The following is a 21,391-nucleotide window of genomic DNA, read 5'->3' as shown; positions in this document are numbered from 1 at the left end:
TCCTGCACATATAAACATAAAGGAGTGAGCCTAATGCCCAGCAAGGAAAATCTAACATATAGCCATATACATAAAAATTCATAATGCAACATAAAAACATACTATAACACTTATGTCACATACATACTATAATGGCCATTATTACTTGGGGTCCCATAAACTAAGCAAGTCATATGCCCATTAGATTAGTGGGGTCTTGCTAGCTAAGCAAGTCATATGCCCATAATCTATTTGGGGCTTGTTAGTTGTACGGGTCATATGCCCAAGTCTACAAACATACTTAACATAACATATTTCATAACATAAAATCATAAGATAACATATAAAAGCATATAACATATAAATCCTATCCTATTTTCCTTACCAAAATAACCGGGATATGGGTACTGATTTGGGACCTTGGAACACTCCTAAAAACCATTTATAATATGGTGAGTATATTGAAGAAAAGGGATGAAAGTGAAAAAGGGACTATGCTATCAAAATATAGTTACCAAAAACCTTGTGCTTAAGAACTTGGATTTCCTAACCAAGATTAAGAATAAGGTTAGAATGAGTAGAAGACTATGAGAATTTTTAAAGAACATAATACAGAAATGGACTAGAGTTTGGAAATTCCTCGAAGACTTATATGATCAATCTAAACCTTGAACCGAAATGTGAATAAACCTTACTTCCCAAAGTGTTTGATAAGCTTATAATGATCAAGCTTATAATTCCCAACCCAAGTGTTTACACTCTCACACTCACCTAGTAACTTGCAGCCTCTGAACTTAGAGTAATAGATGAATAAATGGTTGGGTACTAGGTCCTATTTATAGAGTTTAGGAATGAAAAGATCTCATTTAACTTGAATAAAAATAATGGCTTTTTAAGTGAAAAACATTTGAATTATCGTTCAGCAGAGGCTGAAGACTCGTTCAAAAAGATGCTGGACTTATCAAGAGGTTGAAGGTTTGAATGGAGAACGTTTTTGACAACTTTCAAAATATGCTGAGAGGGGCGATATATTGCCCCCTATAGGCGATATATTGCCCCCTATAGGCGATATATTGCCTGGGCCATTATGCTCGAGGCAATCGTGCAACGTTTCGTGTTTTCCGTATCTTCGTACTGCGATATATCGCCCCCTATAGCAGCGATATATCGGCATACGCTGAATATTTAAACATGAAATTACACATTTTTAGCTTATTTTGAATTGAGTAAATAGCCTTGACTAAGCCCTCTAACATTTTCAAAGCTGCTGACTAACCTTAGAGTATTCAAATTTTAACCTTAATAAATTTAATCCTCAAAATACTTAATCATTAATAAACCCATACATAACATGTGCTATTATCTAATTGGTTCTTATCTAAACCTTATAGTATAATAAATATTATCCTCAATATCAGTCATATTAATCAAACCTTAGGTTAAAATTAATATTCCTACACTATAGGTTAAACTTAGAAAATCTACAAGTACTACTATGAATGTCCAAATAAATCCCGGTCTGAACCAAAAATCCACAGTCATAAAGATAATACTATTATTACTATTATACAACTATCTAACTTAGCTAAGTAAAGTTCTTGGACTCTACAACGGAAGACAAGCTTACTAGCTTAGAAGAAGTAGGTGTTTCTTGGGATTCAATTGGGTCCCGTTTGAGGCTAAGAGATAAGCCACGGAGTTTGGCAAATCTCATTTTTCAATATTTATCTGGATCATCATAACATAATTGAATGAATCTATTATCAGACAATTTTGCAAAGTAATTGAAAATGGTACAAGTGAATTTTCTTATTTTCATTCCAATAACATTTCAAGGAGACTTAATTAACTAATATAACAAAGATGATTATATATTCTTATATATGCAGCCATCAACCTTGTCTTCTATGATCTCTAAAGTTTAGGATTAAATCATTCTTTTCTTAATAAATTATGAAATTTGTGAAAAAATAAATAATAAGGAACTAATTGCTACTATTTATAGAACTTAAGGATTTGATAGCTTTTTTTAAGGGCTGAATTGTTAAACATTAAGAAACTCATTATGCATTTAGAGTGATTAAGCAAACTTTGCCAAAACGAAACAAAAACAGATGCAGTGTCATCTGTTCGTGGCTGCTTATACAACAGTACTAAAACATTGTGCACCACACACACAAATAATCATAGCAGAGAATAGTGATTATTAATAGGGTCCTATTGAATATATTTCAATTAACAGTTAAAAGAGCAAAGAAAATGATGTTGTGGTGGATATGAAAACTGAGAATCCATACAAATTTCTTTACTTGGTTGTGAGATTCATCAATATTTCTTTACATTATAGTCAAATCCCTGCATATTCAAACCTAGCCAGGTTGTCAGCAATTTCAATTGTTAATAATAATAATAACTAAATTATTAATATTATTATAGTTGAAGAAAAACACACTATCCCAGAACAGAGTAAAAGTTCTTGCCACCACAACAACAAACTTACAGTCTTTTCTTAAATGATACATTGAAAACTTCAAAAGAAGAAAATGGAAAAATAAGATAAATACTTATCTGTTTATATTATTATTTTAAGGTCTTCATGAAGTGAACAACTAACAAAATAATAGCAGTAACTAATTAACATAAACCCATGACTAACAATATTAACTAACAGTATGGAACCATGAATACTTCATAAAACAAAAATCTAATGAATAAAACATACCAGCAATACAAGAGCATGTACAATATTCATATTTCTTAAATATATATACACATCTAAATCCCAGACTAGGCATAATCTATAACAACAGAAGAAAAAGAAATCCCAGACCAGATGCAATATTCATATATTTCATAAAATTATGCATAAAACAATATGAATCTACTTTCTCTAGTATAAGTATAGTTGTAATATCACAAAGATATCTTTCAAGTATAACTGTAACGAATGACTCTATACATGAATATTAATGCTTTCTTTAGTTTCTTCTTCTTTAGACTATAAGTATCTAACTTTAAAATGTTTCTATATCTTGGTTCCCATAGGTATCAAGTGTTTTCCTTTGTTACAGAATAGAGATTGTAGGGAAAGATAGAAGAATATCACAGGCAGAGGAAAAACACTTTATCTGAGATATAGTTGATTTCTGACCACTTTTTGGTCAAGATTGAAGGTGGCAAAATAGGTCAAACATGATAATACGACTTGAAACTTGAATTAAGTTTGCCAGTTTGGATTTTAATTATAAGGGGGTTGAATTAGTTTTAAGTTGAGGTTTCTAACTTGTATAATAAATGGGTCGTTTACAGGGTTGACTTGCCTAACTCAAAAATTACGTGTAGAATATTAGACACATGTTTGTTTATGACTTTGACTTTATGTATTTTATGTATTTGACCATGAGATTATATTTATAGTTAGATATAGTTTTTTGTGAAGGTTTTTTTTGTTTTAATCCACCATGCTTTTCAAAGCTAGCAACTTTACTTAGAAGTTAGAATTTAATTGGCTAAAGGAGTTTCAAAGCTTCAGTCTCAAACCTAAGATTCATGTCCAGCTAGTAGAAAGAAATGTTTTGTAATGCCCCGAATTCTCCGATGTGTTTAACGACATGAATAGTAGGTCGGGAGGGCCATACTTGCTTAATTATGTTATTAATTGATAAAATGCATGTATATGTTGATTATATTATGATATGATGTGAAATGCATGCATGTGAGTCCATATTTCTTATTACAGGGATGTGATGGTAATTTGGCCCGTTGAGGGTAAATTGATTATTTGAACGCATGTTGGTGATATATTTTGAGACCACATTATGATGTGGGTTTGTTCGAGCCATTTGGCATGAGACGATCAAGGGAATGTTAATTATCGGTTTGGTCATAACAGGCTTAAGCTCGGGGCTCGGGGTGAGTCTCGGGGTGTTTTAGTGATTAGAGTGTTACCGGGCATTAAAGGGTAACGGGAAGTGAATTATTGGTGTTTCAAGATATTGAGATTAGCGGGAATTGGGAAGCGTTAATTATGATTAACGGTATAGGTGGAAAGTGCCAAAATTACCCTTGAAGTGGTTTTAGAAGCTTTAAAAGACCTAGGGGTATATTGGTCATTTGGGATTTCGATATATATGGTTTTAGATGGCTGTAAAAACAGAACCAAAAACAGAGTTTTCTTCATCCTTCCCGTACGTTCACCTCTCTCATTTTCTTCTTTGGAGTTTTGAGCTCAAAGGGTGGAATCAAGCTAGGAGATTAAGGGGCTGAGGTTTTAGACTTAGTTCAGCCATTGGAGAGGGTTCAATCCCAGGTTTGAGGTAAGCTTTGTCCATTAACTTTCTGGTTTATCCATGTTTTGGTGTTAGATTTCAGCTTGTGTTTTTATGGAGGATTGTTGGAGTTGATGGAAGTTTTAATTGGGGTTTGTCTTGGGTTTTGCTAAGGGTGTGATATAGAACAAGTTTAGGGATTTTATTGGAGGTTTGGGTGGTGTTTAAACTGGGTTTGAAGGGTGGTTTCAAGAGGAAACACAAGGGAAGAAAAACAGGGGTTTTCGCTGAACTGGGGGTTGCGTCGCGACATGGCCAGGGTGAGCCGCGGCCCTTGGGGAAAGCTGAGTTTGGGTGCCTCTGTTTGAGGGACGGGCCGCGGCATGGCCAAGGAGGGCCGCGGCCCTTAGTGGCTTTTTGGCCAGAAATGGCTTTTTGGCTCGGGGATGCAAGCCTAAGGCCTCGGGGCTGAACCTACTACTTGGTTGAGTAGTGTTTGATGTCCCGAAGGTTAGGTTTTGGTTTGAGAACCTTTTATTATTCATTTTATTGATGGAATCCCATAATTGGTTATGACCAGGTAACCGCTAAAGGACCAATAGGTCGATAGTTCTCAGGGTTATTCTTTTATTCATTCTTGCTCGAACCAGAGGTAAGAAAACTGCACCCCAAGTGTGACATGCATGGATATTCGTGAGGCATGTTGATTGCATAATATGGACATGGATTGAATATAGAATGCTTAGCATATATTGCTCATTTGTGCATGGTACTTTAGTCAGGTTTGGCAAAGGTGCTAGTATCAACTGTGAAGCTGTGACTCATTAGTCAGGTTCGGCAGTGGTACTGGGCACTGGTCACGTTGCACTGACTCATCAGTCAGAATTGGCAAAGGTGTTAGTGTTAAATGTGAAGCTGTGACTTATTAGTCAGGTTCGGCAGTGATACTGGACACTGGTCACGTAGCGCTGACTCATTAGTCAGAATGGCCTTGGCGTGGATCACGCAAGCCAACAAAGATTAGATCTAATCGACTATTAGCACTGAATGACTCAAAGAGCATTAATGCCAGACCGACCCCGAGGGTCGATGAATGAAATAAGCGCTTGGAGGCTAGTGGCTTAGCTAGCAGCCACTCTCCCCCGCTAGAATCATGTGATGTTCACTCGCCTGTTTGAAAGCTTTGTGTTCAGTGTGATTATAATGATAATCATTTGATAATGTTTATGAAAGGTATTATGTTTTCTTGCTGGCCCTTGGCTCATGGGTGCTATGTGGTGCAGGTAAAGGGAAAGAAAAGCTCGCCTAGCCTTGAGTGGAGAGCTGATGCGGTGATGTGTACATATGCGGTCGCTTGACCACCACGGCCAAGGAGTTCTCAGAGGAACTAGGGGGTTTGCCCTATTTTTGCCGCTTAGGTCGGTGGGATTGTAAATTTGAAACAGTAGTGACCTTTTTGTACCGAGAACAACTTGTAAACGTTTTGTTTAGCTCTGCAGAGCAGTTTGTAATGAAAATCTCCATTTCCTTTTTATTGGTTTAATGCCTTAACCTGATAATTACACTTAGAGCACGTTTTTGACCAAAGGACTCGGGTAGCGAGTCAAATTTCTGGTCCACTGTTCACCGTAACTGTTCTGGGGTAGCCAGGGCGTTACATGTTTGCTCTTCTAATGAGTTAGCCATTTACTTAATTCTGTTAATTCTATTTGATCATCCAAAAATAGTCTTGTACACTTTTGTGACAGTAGAGTATAAATGTTTTTTTTGTTTTATTCAACCTTTTTCAGTTTGTTTAATGAGAAAGGACAATAGTTATTATTACAGCTTCTGGATAGTTAAGCCTCACCTTCTCTTGTACTAGTCAAGCACAAAATCATGACAGAGTAAAGAAATTTTTGAAATTTTCTATCCTAAAGTTTACAGTATATGAACTAGTTTATATAACTAACTAAACTGCCATATAGCCAATTCACTTATCAGTGATTCATTGAGAATCATCACATACTTTAATTAACTTATGAAATATATGGAATGGATGCGCTTCAAATACTGCAATAGAACATGTACAATTATTTTATGCTGAGCAAAAGTTTTGAGAACTGAAAGTGGCAAGTTAAGTAATTTTGTACAACCTGTTGGGAGATAACCAGGAATATTAGCATAGGCAGGCCAATTTCTACACAGCTAGCAAGCTGCATACAGAACAAGGAAAAAAGAAAGTGTTATTAAGGGCTTTTTAATAATGTTATGTTATGAAGACATAAAAGTAACAAAGCTTTCTGGACATTACAAGTGGGAATCCCCTTGGAAAGAGCCCAAGACCCACAACAGAAACCAGTGGCACGATTATAATAGGACTAAATAAGCCATTTATGAAGAAATTTTTGCTCTTTTGGCTAGACTATACGCGGATATTTTTCTTTTCATAATGTAAAAATTTTATTGTCTTATTCTTTGTGGCATTTCTAATTTCTAATTCATGTTTATTGCAACTTATAGTTTAGTCCCTTCACTTATCTTTTTTATTCTCTCTTTTCAATCTGAATATGATTCAAACCACTTGTAAAAAAATGTGACTGAAATTAATTGTATATTTAAATAAATATTTTTACACAAACATAATTCATTATATGTATAGTTTCATGATTCCATCCTTGAAACAAAGAGTGCAATAAATATTAAATCTGTAGACTTCAGCAATTGATGATTTTAGATTTTTATAATCTTTAAGAACAGTATTCTTTTCTTATTTGGTCTTATTGAATAATTGTAAAGTAAGTATAGACTTGGAAATGTTTATCCCATTAAATAGAAATAAAAAAGAGGAAGAATCTATAAAATGTGTGTTGCATATCTAAAACCAGAAAATGAAATTGAATTGAACTTACTTTCAGCTTTTTCTGCAATTCTTCTCACAAACTCAGCCTTTTTATTTATGCCTTGGAATTGCAATCGCATCAACTGTATCAATAACAGTGTATGTGGTAAAACCAAATATTAATTTTCTCATTACAACATTAAGCAATTGATCAAAATCACATATTAAAATTGTAATAATGTGTAAAATTGCAGCTTTATAACAACAATCCAGACAACCAACCATTATTTTGGCATTCTAGAATCTGAAATACACATATTTTATTGCTTCCAAAACTATCTCTTAACTAAGTAAACAACCAGTGAATCTAACACCCAAACTAACACAGAATGGAACGAATTCGTAAACTCTCACCAAAATTTTCTGAAAAATAATTATGACTGACCCACAAAGCAGATTATAAAAAGAATTATGATTGTCCAATACCTAAAAAAAATTAGGATTTGTACATATGTATACATCAAAATTTATTACAGGGAAACAAATGATACTAAAAGTCAAAAGCTACCTGCCAAATTTATTTTCTATTGGAAAAATGATAAAATTTTGAGGTATTGATATCCTAAGACACGAGGTAAAACCTAAAACATATACGTTTCTCATAGAATTGCAGTTAGCAAACTGCATGATTAAGATTCTAAAAGCAGCCTATACCAAAAAAGAAATGATTATAGTAAATAAATTCAGAAAGAACTTCAAAAAGAAAAATAGAGGTGACCAAGTCCATAAATAAATAAATAAAATCACAATCTAATCAAAGAAAATACAAGAATGAAGATTACATACCATTATATATTTGTATATATTTCACTTTGCCCTAAATTATGTATTGGACAATCATGAGTCATGACATAGATTTCCTCTCTCTGCTTCAATTGCGCCCCATATGAACCTAATAACAAGGTGGAAAAAAATATATAAAAAGTCACAAACCACATTCAGCTCATTAATCTCTTTAAGGAAGAGAAAAATATTTATAAGAGAAAAATCAAAATTAAACCATCAAACAAATAAAACATATAAACTTATAGACATTAAACATTAAACTTAGAATGCCCACAAGTCATACAAAAATAAACACGCACAACATATAACATATAGAGTTACTTCTTGCAAGTTTCTTTTTTTTTTTTTATATATTTCTCACCTTGAAATATTTCGACACCCCTGTAATAGTAAGAATTAGTATAACTCAGATCCAATTTTCAATTTCCACTAATGTTTCAAATGCTAATTAAATGGAAATTTACAAAGGAACAATGCTGCATAAATATCCAGTTTTGACATTAGACTCCAAAAAATAACTTAGCAATCCCAAAAAAGAGCCAATCTCTAAATGAGATACAAGCAAACAAAGTAGTCAAATACTAAAAAATATGACTAGTTTCGTGAGTTAGGACTGTGATAATAAAGATTGTGTGGTCACTATCAAACTATCTCACATTAAAAGGCTTAAAAGATGATTCCAACATTGACAAAAGTGAGATCTACACATGTATTTGCTCAAATGCATATATATATATATATATATATTTCAATTGATTAAATTAATCAATGAAACAATGACATGCAACCTTTCCATCCATCACTTTCTTTGAATGAACATCCTCTTGTCCATTTCAACATTGGAATAATCTATTGTGGTAGCATCAAATGAAACCAACCATGATAGAGTAAGGATAAATTTAAGTGTACTATTTAACTAAGTTTCTTGAATTGAAATATAGTCATACAAAATAGAAAATGCAATGTTCACTCATGATTATCAGCTATATCCACATATAGTTTATATGCTAATATATATATATATTGAATTCTTTTTGTTTTTTTTCTTTGCTCCGACAAAAAAATTGGGTAAATTCTTGAAATTATTTATTGAAGAAAAACTTACTATTATAATGGTCAAGATATATATAAATATATATGTATATAAAGCATATAAAACAAAGTTAGCTAGAATAAGCTGCACCAGTGATATAAGAGCCAAAATATAGTAAACATTTAACACTTAACTCAAAACAAACCTTTCATTTAAAATATTAGCGTAATTAAATCAACATTACAATTCAAAAACAGAGTCATTAAAGCTTTTTTATCAATAAAGAAATCAATAAATACTTATATGTATTATTTTGGACCTCTTTTTGTTAACACTATCTTATGAGAAAGACACACATAGACACAACACACACACACACACACACTAAAATCAACTACTAGACGCATTACCAAGGGGGCTCATCTCATCCAAGCCCTCTGAGTGAAAAACTAATGCCCGTTTCATGCCAAATTGCTGCAATGCTTTAGCCATATTCAAAACCTATTCAATGAACCACAAAAACATGAACACAAGGTATTAAAAGATTATGCTTGTCAAAGAGTTGTTTAATGTGAATTACATGCATCATCATTTATGTTGTTTAATGTGAATTACTTTATCTTTTTTTGTTTTACAAATGGTTCAATCATCATTTATGTAAAAGCCTTAGATATGCTAGTCATATTTGCTAGTCACCATGAACATCATATGTAGACCACAATTCAACAAAACAGTTTTTACTTTCAACAATTCAAGTTTAGCTCTAACAATTTACAATATGGGATCACATTCATGTCAAGTATTCAATAAAATTGATGCCACCTTTGCAATTTTGGCACCACAAGCTGCAGCAAGTATTGAAGCTCCAGTCGAAATGTTAACTGTGTTTGCTCCATCACCACCTGTTCCAACAATGTCCACTGCATTAAGTAAGCCCTCTACTTCTAAACTATGATTGATCATCGCCCTCGCAAGCCCCACAATCTGTTAAACCACTAAAATCCATAAGTCATTTCTTTACTTATTTCCTTGAAACATACTCCCAAAAATTCTTCAGTAGAGAACCTACAGCCTATCAAAATTTCTTAGAAAATAATCAATTGCATTGATAACAGTTCTTTCTATCCAAACAACATGGTAATAAGACTTTCAACAGTCTAAAATCCTGGCTGGACAAACTAAGTTATCTAGTGTAAATAAATTCACATTGATATGAATAAAGGAACCTTACTTCCTCGAAAGTCTCTTCTTGGGCTCTCAGTAACACCAGAAAAGCACTAATCACAGCCTCATCGGCACCATTCAGCAACAATAATTAGCTGCAGCTTGTGGTGCCAAAATTGCAAAGCCTCATCTCCTCGAAAGTCTCTCCTTTGGCTCTCAACGTCCATCAACATAAATAATAATAATATAGCTAATTATAATGTATGAAGATATAGAAGCTTGAACTGTTACCACATGAGATGCTAAATTCAACAAATTTTAATAACACATTTTGCTAAATTATAAAAATTTAGAATGAAGTCAATTGTGAGTGAGAGTAGAGTACCATTTCAAGACTCAAGGAGGCCAAAATCAAACAAATGATCTCTACCGATTAAAACCCATTAATTTCCTCTGTCGATTTTGATTGAAAAGGAATTTATTAGGGAAGAAAATGAAACCCCATAAATTGTTGCGTTTATGTTGTCCATTTGGAATCCCTAGTAGAGATGGAATTGGAAGTCCTTTAAAGCTCTCTAATTTCGTCATTCTTATGGCTTTCTCACTCTTCATGCCTGGGCTTGTGGAATCTAGGCCCTTGCTTGGTGCACACTCGAGGCTCTACAGCAGAACGGGTGCAGAATCGTGCTTGGTGGTGGCCTGCGAATGGAAGTCGAACTGGGTCGAAGGCACGCAGAGGTGGGCTTGCACCTGGGGTCACTTGGTTGGGGGGTTGGGTTCACGGGTGCCTGAGATTTGGAGCTTGGCTCGAAGAAAAAGGGTTTTGAGGGTGGTGGTTAAGTGGTCGGAGCTGAGGATGATGGTGGTTACGGGAGTGGCGGCTAGGGCGAAGGGAAGAGAAAGTGACGAGAAGGAGAATGGGAAAAAAGGTATCGGGGGCTACTGGTTTTTTTTTATATTTTATTTCTATTACTTTACCACTTTTTAGATAGTATATATAATAATACATTTTCAAAAGACTTATAATTATGTGTTGTGGAAAGTAGCTTTTGGTGTAGTGATCTTTTGCTTAATAATGTGGTTAAACAATTTATCAAACAGGCTAAAGCACAAAGGGGCAAACTAAGGATAAAAATAATATTGGTAGGCTTGAAAGGCTTAAACGTTCCAACAAAATTGCCTAGATCATTTTCCAATACACATGTTATCAAGGATTTCGTCTCAAAAGACAAGCAATGCAAGTTCTATCATATTCCACAATTCATTCCTCATACCCAAGTAAAACATGTATAACATATGCTAATTATCCACATTTACACAACATATTCAAATTTCCAAAAAGCATTAAAATTAATCCAAAGAGTAATCAACCAAGCACACGGTTATTCACACAATTACTATTTCACAAATGATGACAAACGATATTAATAACGAAATTTTATTGGCTTAACTATTCAACAATAAAGACAAAACTAAAATAACACACAGTAAACTAAAAGAACAAAAATAAAAATAAAAACAAAGTGAAAATGATAAGCCCCTCCCCCAAACTTAAATTTCACATTGTCCCCAATGTAACATGAAGACCAAGGAGAGAAGACTTACCTTAGAAAGACACGCCACATCAGTATGGCGGAGGTGGTGGTGGTGGGTGGTAGAGTCCAAGAACTTTACTTAGCTAATTATTTAGTAGTATTATAGTATGTATAGTATTATCTTTGTAACTGTGGATTTTTGGTTCAGACCGGGAGTTATTTGGACACTCATAGTAGTACTTATAGATTTTCTAAGTTTAACATATAGTTTAAGAATATTAATGTTAACCTAAGGTTTGATTATATGACTGATATTAAGAATAATATTTATTATACTATAAGGTTTAGATAAGGACCAATAGGATTTTAAGCACATGTTATGAATGGGTGATTAAGGATTAAGTATTTTGAGGATTAAATTTAATAAGGAGTAAAGTTTGAATGCTATAGGGTCAGTCAGCAGCTTTGAATACGTTGAGGGCTTAGTCAAGGCTGTTTACTCCATTCAAACTTAGCTAAAAATGTGTAATTTCGTGTTTAATTAATCAGCGTGTGCCGATATATCGCAGCTATAGGGGCGATATATCGCAGCACGTAGATACGGAAAACACGAGACGATGCACGACTGCCTCGAGCATACTGGCCCAGGCGATAAATCGCCTACAGGGGGAGATATATCGCCTCCTTCAGTATGTTTTGAAAGTTTTTGAATTCTTTTTCCATTCAGCCATTCAACCTCTTGATAAGTCCAGCATCTTTTTGAACGAGTCTTCAGCCTCTGCTGAACGATTATTCAAATTATTTTCACCTAAAAAGCTATTATTTTTATTCAAGTAAAATCAAGATCCTTTCATTCCTAAACTCTATAAATAGGACCTAGTACCCAGCCATTATTCATCTTTTGCTCTAAGTTCAGAGGCTGCAAGTGCTAAGTGAGTGTGAGAGTGTAAACACCTGGTTTGGGGAAAATCATAAGCTTGATCCTCATAAGCTTATCAAACACTTTGGGAAGTAAGGTTCTATAGTATTTCGGTTTGTGGTATAGATTGGTCTTACAAGTCTTTAAGGTAACCCAAAACTCTAGTTCATTGGTTTTATGTTATTTTCTTTCTCATAGCCTTCTACTCAGTCTTCTAACCTCATTCTTATTTTGGTTAGGAAATCTAAGTTCTTGAGCACATAAGTTTCGGTAAGTATGTTTCTCAATGGTTTAGTCTTCCCATTCCTTTTCATCTTTTTTTCTTCATTAGACTCACTCTTTTTCATAATGGTTATTAGGAGTGTTCCAAAGTCCCAACGCTGTCCACATATCCCGGTAACTTTGGTAAGGAAAATAGGATAGAAATGCATATGTTATATGTCTTATATGTTATCTTATGTTTCTTATGTTATGATATGTGTTATGATATGTATGTTTGTAGGCTTGGGCATATGACCCATATGACTAACAAGACCCCAAATAGATTATGGGCATATGACCTACTTAGCTAGTAGGACCCCACTAATCTCATGGGCATATGACTTGTTTAGTCTATGGGACCCCAAGTAATAATGGCCATTATAGTATGTGTATGTATTAAGTGTTATGTTATGTCTTTATGATTATTATGAAATTTATGTACATGATGTATGTGTTAGATTTTCCTTGCTGGGCATTAGGCTCATTCCTTTTTGTTTTATGTGCAGGAAAATAGCTTTAGTGGCGGTAAGGTTCGTGGGTGCTTGGGATTGTGTATCGGCGGTGAATGGATTCAAGGAGTCGAGAGTTCGATTTTCGAGGATGTAGTCATTTATTTATGGTCTTTATATGTATTTTCCGCACTTACTATGTAATCCCTTTATTTTATAAATCATGTTATGTTTTGTTTTTCAAACAATGGGATCCCATATCCTTTTGGTATTTATGTAAGTAACTCTTATTTCTATAAGTTTTCTAATAAAATTATGGTATTTTCGCAAAATGTAAGTTTTAGTAAGAATTTGTATGTATAGTTTCGTTAATGGTCCAAGAGTCTAGAGTAGTTGGGTCATTACATGGGTTGTATGGAGTAAACTGTGGTGGAGGGGTGAAGTAGTTTTCATCAACAGAACTTATAGTCCACCTAGTGACTAAAGCATTCAATTCTTCTATATTAACACGCTCGTATTCATTCTGTTGATTCTAGCGGATGATATAATCCAGTCAATCATGCGTACGCTGAGTGTGCTCATCAATAGGCCCACCAAGTGCCAAATTTGAAGGTGGGTTACTAGGACCCGCCTCATCAGCTCCCTCCTCCTCCACATGGTCAGTGTCAGCTAATTCATCAGCCCGTCGACGCTTATAATGTTGCCTAGGTGACGGCGGGATAAGAGAGGCCGAAGGAAAAGCAGCAAACAGAGTCTGATTAATCGGCCCCATGGGCTTCCGAACCAAATCACTGGCAAAGACCAGTACATCATAAGTAGCACACAGGGTCGAGATAAAAGTACCATGAGCAACACCAGCAATAGTATTAAACCTACTGATATTACAGATGCTGTAACGAATGACTCGGCCCACATCAATTGTCATCTTTGTCATGATAGCATATACCAATAAACAACGCTCTCTATCAATAATAGATAAGTGAGAGGTCAGCAATAGGCGAGAACTAACAAAATAAACCCAAGCCTTAGCAAGCGGATTAAGTTGCCACCGGTTCATGTCTTTGGGCTTGTCGTGCTGATAATTAAAACGAGCCCTCTTCATTCTCAAAACTTCAGCCACTGCATCATAATCTGGCTCGCTAAAGTGAGCCAACTGCCAATGCTCATCGTCAAGCACAGACAATATAGGGAGGTGCAGCAATGAATTAAATGAATAAATTTCAGTAGGCACCCTTTTACCCCGAATAAAGTTGTGATTTCTACATCAAGGTACGAGAAATTGGCATAGAACTCAAACATTTGGGAGTAATTGGCCATGCCAACACGGGTAGAGTTGCAGAAAACACCCCAATTTCGTCTCACTATCTCAGCCCGAATGAGATCATAGGCGGGATTAATTTCAAACGGTTCATCTTGAAACTCAAACCCCCTCTCCCTAACCACAGATTTCTCATGAATTTTTTTAAACATATCAGCCACCTGCTTATTGACAAATAAGTTAGTATCATAATCAGCAGGAGGAGGTGGTGTTTGTTGAGCTCGGGATGAAGATGCTTTCTTTGAAGAGGCACCTCTAGCAGGATTTCTTTTAGGACCTATTTCTCCAATACAACAACACACTAAAATCCCCAAATGTTCTAAGAAAAATTGAGCAGAACCTCCCCTTGTTTTTCCACTCTCCAAAAATTACCAAATTACAATAAACAAGTAACCCAATCACTTACACCAGAAAAAACCCCTAAATTTCTCAAAGAGAAGTCACTAAATAGTCCAAAATGACAGAATATGTCCAAGCTTCCAATGGCTTCCAATGAGAAATCACTAGAAATGATATGAGACACTTACTTGCATGTGAAAATCCTTCTTCTTTTTCTCTCCTTGGCAAATGAAATACTCACAATGGGGAAATGGGTTGTGAAAGTTGAGAGAGAAAGGAGGTTTGTGTAATGCCCCGAAATCCCTAATGTGGTTTAATGGCTGGATTAGTAGGTCAGGAGGGCCATAACTGTTTAATTATGCCATTAAATGATAATATGCATGCTAATGCCCCGAAATCCCTAATGTGGTTTAATGGCTGGATTAGTAGGCCGGGAGGGCCATAACTGTTTAATTATGCCTTTAAATGATAATATGCATGTGTTATGTGAATTGTATTATAATATGATGTTATATGCATGCATGTGGGTCCACATTTGATTCTTATGATATTTTGGTAATTTGCCCCGTTGAGGGTATAATTGTATATTTGTATGCATGTCAGTGATATATTGTTGAGACCACATTATAATGTGGGTTTGTTCGAGCTATTCGGCATGAGACGATCATGGAATATTAGTTAGCGGTCTAGTCATAACAAGTTTAAGTTCGGGGCTCGGGATGAGTCTCGGGGTGATTTTAATGATTAGAGCGTTGCCGGGAATTAAAGGGTAACGTGACATGAATTATTGGTGTTTGAGAATATTGAGAATAGCAGGAATTGGAGAGCGTTAATTATGATTAACGAGATAGGTGTGGAATACCAATTTTGCCCTTGGGAGCCTTTAGAAACCTTTAATTGACCTAGGGGTATAATGGTCTTTTCACCCCTAGGATTGATATAAACCATTTTAGGCTATGAAAGAGGTAGAAAAACAGAGCATCTTCAAGAGCCTTCCTGTATCTTTTTCTCCTTCAGTTTCCTTTGAGATTTTTGAGCCATTCTTGAGGATTCAAGCTTGGGAAGTAAGCCTTGGGAGTTTGGGAGAGTGTTCCTCCATTGAAGAGCATCATAATCTGAGCTTTGGGTAAGAATCTAGCCATTGAATTCTCTGGTTTGCCCTGTTTTGGTTCTAGTTTTCTGTTGTGATTTCTAGGTTGAATACTTGGTTTTGTTGGGAGATTTGGCTAGGGTTCTTATGGTTGTGATGTTTGGGGTATGTTAGGATGGTTTTTGGGTTCATTTGGCACTAAAAATGGGATTTAGAAGCATTGGAAACAGGTTGGAATTGAAGGAGTCGAAGAAGAAAGTTCAGGGGAGTTTCAGTCTGGGGGTAGCGCTACACATGATTCTTTTGGGCTTTTTGGGGGTTCTGAGAATAGCGCTGGGGCACTAGGGAGCAGTGCTGTAGCGCTACTCTGTTCCTTCAGAATCTCGTTTTGAGTGTTTTTAAGGGTTTTTGGCTCGGGGTTTCAATCCTTAAGGCCCGGGATCGAATATACTCACCGTGTGGGCATGTTTCGAGGTCCCGAGAGTGGGGTTTAGGTTAAGACCCTTTCATGTTGATTTTCATTAATGGAGGTTATGATTGGTTGTGATTAGGTAACCACTAAGGAACCAAAAGGTTGATCGTTCTCAGGAGTCGTTCTTATTATATTTCTCGCTCAAACCTGAGGTAAGAAAACTGCACCCTGTGTATATGGCATGCATGATTATTGTTAAGGCATGTTGGTTGATAAATGTGGACATTGATTGCTTATTAAATGCTAGTGGATGTTGTTTACTTGTGTATGACATTGATTAGTCAGGGATGGCACTGGTCGCGTATCATTGACCTAAGAGTCAGAAACGGCATAAGCGTCCTAAACGCAGGGCCAAATGAAGATTAGATCTAATCGATATCAACATTGAATGACTCTAAGGAATTAATGCTGGACCGAACCTAAGGTCGACGAAACTTATAAGTGCTTGACTAGTCTAAGCTAGTTACTTAGAGCCAGGGCCTAAGGCCTAGGTGACCGTTTGTCACATGGCTAGGGAACGATGTTCCAGGGTTATGACTCTATGGTCATGAGGAAGGTTATGTTGGTGACTAGTCACCATGCACCTATCCTGTTTAAGTTAGTGAAAGGTTCAATTATATGTTAAGCCCCGGTGACCCCATCGTCACATGGCTAAAGGGGGTTGTACCCATCTTGGTGACTTTTGCGACTGTCACTTACTTGTTTTGGACTGGAAGTCCTGAATGATTATTATGATCATTGTTGATATTATATCATGTTATATTATGTTTTCTTGCTGAGCTTTGGCTCATGGGTGCTATGTGGTGTAGGTAAAGGGAAAGAAAAGCTCACCCAGCCTTGAGTGGAGAGCTTAGGTGGTGTTGTGTACATATGCGACCGATTGACCACCACGGCCAAGGAGTTCTCAGAGGAACTATGGGTTTACCCTATTTTTGCCGCTTAGGTCGACGGGTTTGTAAATTTGAAACAGTAATGACCATTTTGTGTTGTAAATAACTTGTAAAAGATTTTATGGGCCCATGAACAGTTTTATGTATTTAATAAAATATATCCTTCCCCTTTTTATTGTTTTTCCACCTTAGCCTGTTAATAACACTGAGAGCACGTTTTTAACCAAAGGACTCGGTAGCGAGTCAAATTTCCGGTTCACTATAACTATTCTGGGGTAACCAGGGCGTTACAGTTTGGGTGATGGTGAAAGTGAGAAGTGTGAAAAAAAATGAGGAAAGGGACAAAAAGTAGGGTTTTTACCCCTGGCTGCGCACACGAGCCGCAGCTCTAGCCATTCAATGTCGCGGCTCGCCTAAAAAATTATAAAAAATCTGGGGAAGAATGTCACAACATTAGTCTATCCATGCCGCGCCCCGCCTCAAAATTCTGAGAAAGCCGAATCTAAATGCCGCGGCTCTACATCTCCATGCCGCGGCCCGCTCCATTCATTCTAAAATCCTGAGCCTCTGGAACAAGCTATGCTACGGCTCAATATGACTATGCCGCGGCCCTTAAGGATTTCTGTTTTTTCATTTTTTTTTCATTTTTCACGCTTTTCACGATTCTCAAAGTCCAAAAATAAAGCAAATATCCATAACTTACAAGTGTGAAAGTAATAAAAATAATACAAATAAGTAGGGTGCCTCCCACAAGCGCTGTCGTTAACGTCATTTAGCCGGACGCTGAACCCCTCTTCAAAGAGGCTTCAAAAGAAGAATTGACTTCACCTTATCAAACATACTGCCCAAATATGGCTTCAACTGCTAACCATTCACCTTGAAAGGATCTCCATTTTTTCCTTGCACCTCCACCGATCCATATGGAAACACCTTCACAACAGTAAAAGGGCCCGACCATCTGGATTTTAATTTGCTAGGAAATAGCCTCAACCGTGAATTAAAAAGAAGTACTTGCTGTCCAGGTTGAAATTCTCTTCTGACTAGGTTCTTGTCATGCCAGGCTTTCGTATGCTCCTTATAGATTTTTGCATTTTCGTATGCCTCATTACGAAATTCATCAAGTTCATTCAATTGTAAAATTCTATTTTCACTAGCAGCAATCCAATCCAAGTTTAACTTTTTCATTGCCCAGTATGCCCTGTGCTCTAGCTCCACTGGAAGATGGCAAGCTTTCCCAAAAACTAAGCAATATTGGGGACATACCTATCGGTGTTTTAAATGCTGTTCTGTAGGCCCATAGTGTGTCATCCAACTTCTTTGACCAGTTTTTCTTGAACTATCCACAGTCTTTTCAAGGATACTTTTCACCTCCCTATTTGAAATTTCAACTTGACCATTTGACTAGGGATGATATGGCAATGCAGTGCGGTGTTATATGTCGTAGCGAGCTAAAAGTGTATCAAGTTGTTTGTTAACAAAATGACTCCCTTCATCACTAATGAGAACTTGGGGTGTACCAAAACGAGTGAAAATGTGTTTATGGAGAAACTTTAACACAATTTTACTGTCATTGGTCTTTGTTGCAGTAGCTTCCACCCATTTGGATGCATAGTCAACAGCTAACATAATGTACTCATTATTGTACGACGGTGGAAACGGGCCTATGAAGTCAATGCCCCAAACATAAAACAGCTCGACTTCCAAAATCACATTGAGAGGCATCTCATTTCTCCTAGAGATATTGCTCGTGCGCTGACACCGATCACAAGCCTTCACAAAAATGTTAGCATCTTTGAATAAAGTTGGCCAATAAAAACCACTCTGCAATACCTTAGTTGTTGTTCTTGTGGCTCCAAAATGTCCACCACATTGAAAGTTGTGGCAGTGGGCAAGAATAGAATGCATTTCATCCTCAGGTACACAACGGCGAATAATTTGATCAGCACAATGCTTATAGAGAATAGGTTCCTCCCAGTAGTAATGCTTCACCTCAAAGTAAAATTTCTTCAACTGCTGCCTTATCATCTCAGGAGGCACAACCTTTGCAACAAGGAAATTCACAAAATCCGCAAACCAAGGCACAACATAATTTTTACTTACTCCAAACAACTGTTCATCTGGAAAGGAGTCATTGATCTGCACAGCTTTCTCATTCTGACTCTCATCTATTTCTAGTCTAGACAAGTGATCTGCTACAAGGTTTTCAATACCCTTTTAATCGTGAATCTCCATATCAAAATCTTGTAGCAATAAAACCCATCTAATTAAGCGAGGCTTTGCGTCCTTCTTAGTCATCAAGTACTTGATAGAAGAGTGATCAGTATACACAATCATCTTATTACCAATCAGATAGGGTCTGAACTTGTAACAAGCAAAGACTATGGCTAGCAACTCTTTTTCTGTTGTGGCGTAACTCAACTGTGCATCATTGCGAGTTCTACTAGCATAATAAATTGAGTGAAATATCTTATCAATACGCTGCACCCACAGCATAGTCACTAGCATCACACATCAATTCAAATGGTAAGTCCCAGTTTATAGCCACAATTATAGGCGCAGGTATGCGTTTCTCCTTTAGTACCTTAAAGGCATGAATGCACTATTCATTGAAATAAAAAACCACACCATTCATTAATAGTGAAGAGAGAGGCTTAAACACTTTGGAAAAATCTTTGATGAATCGTCAATAAAATCCTGCATGGCCAAGGAAACTTCTCACACCTTTTACTGACACCGGAGGTGGTAATTTATCAATTGTTGCAATTTTTGCTTTATCCACCTCAATACCATCTCTAGAAATTTTGTGTCCCAGAACAATTCTCTCTTTTACCATAAAATGGTATTTCTCCCAATTCAACACCAGATTTTCCTTTTCACAACGATTCAACACGTTTTCCAAGTTACCCAAACAGAGGTTAAACGACGAGCCAAAAACAAAGAAATCATCCATGAAAATCTCAATACACCTTTGCACCATATCTAAAAAGATAGCCATCATGAACCGTTGAAATGTTGCTAGAGCATTACATAATCCAAATGGCATTCTCCTGAAAGCAAATGTGCCATAGGGACATGTGAATGTTGTTTTCTCTTGATCCTCTGGTGCAATAGCAATCTAATGGTACCCTGAATACCCATCCAAGAAACAGTAGTAGTTGTGGCCTGCTAATCTGTCAAGCATTTGATCAAGGAAAGGCAAAGGAAAATGATCCTTCCTTGTTGCCTTGTTGAGCTTGCGGCAATCAATACAAATCCGCCACCCTGTCACAGTTCTCGTTGGAATGAGTTCATTGTTTTCATTTTTTACCACGGTCATACCACCCTTCTTAGGTGCCACTTGTACTAGGCTCACCCATGCGCTATCAGAAATTGGGTAGATCACTCCGACGTCCAACCATTTAAGAATCTGCTCAAGTACAACTTCCTTCATGGCTAGATTGAGTCTTCTCTAAGCCTCTATAGATGGCTTGCTATTCTCCAATAAAATTTTATGCATTACTGTTGAGGGACTTATTCCTCTAATATCCGCCAATGTCCACCCAATGGCCAATTTATGATCCCGTAAAACCCTCAACAATTTTTCCAACTCTGTTTTGGAGAGGTCAGCTGAAACTATTACTGGTAAAGTCTCATTCTCTCCTAAGTATGCATAAAGCAAATGATCTGGAAGAGCCTTTAATTCCAACTATGGTGGCTGTTGAATGGATGTTAGTGGTCTTTCAGGCTCTTCTGCTAATTCTTCAAACTTCTTCCTGTATGGTTGGTAAGAATTGATCCAGTTTACATATTCTCTCATCTTAGCATCATAATCATCTACCTCATCATCTGTTAACACTACCTCTAAAGCATCACTACTCACCCTTCTTTTAGAGACTACCTTCTCTATCACATCCATACTATAGCAACTATCACTAGCCACCGGATACTTCATGGCCTTGAAGACATTAAATACCACCTCATCTCTTTGAACTCTGAGTTTAAGCTCTCCCTTTTGAACATCTATGAGA

The 21,391-nt window shown here is 36.4% G+C and overlaps 1 long non-coding RNA gene across 1 annotated transcript; it reads right to left on the bottom strand.

Moving 5' to 3' along the window:
* Positions 1–6,277: 6,277 nt before the first annotated feature.
* On the bottom strand, positions 6,278–6,667 carry LOC133821647 (uncharacterized). Its single transcript, XR_009887725.1, has 3 exons — positions 6,541–6,667; positions 6,383–6,442; positions 6,278–6,299 (listed from the first exon to the last, which is right to left on the bottom strand). It is a non-coding gene; the product is annotated as an uncharacterized LOC133821647 (long non-coding RNA).
* Positions 6,668–21,391: the final 14,724 nt, after the last annotated feature.

The sequence above is a fragment of the Humulus lupulus genome, chromosome 3 (assembly GCF_963169125.1).
Source record: "Humulus lupulus chromosome 3, drHumLupu1.1, whole genome shotgun sequence".
Taxonomy (NCBI): Eukaryota; Viridiplantae; Streptophyta; class Magnoliopsida; order Rosales; family Cannabaceae; genus Humulus; species Humulus lupulus.
Note: the sequence above shows the minus strand (reverse complement) of the source record. Positions and strands in the feature narration are given on the sequence as shown.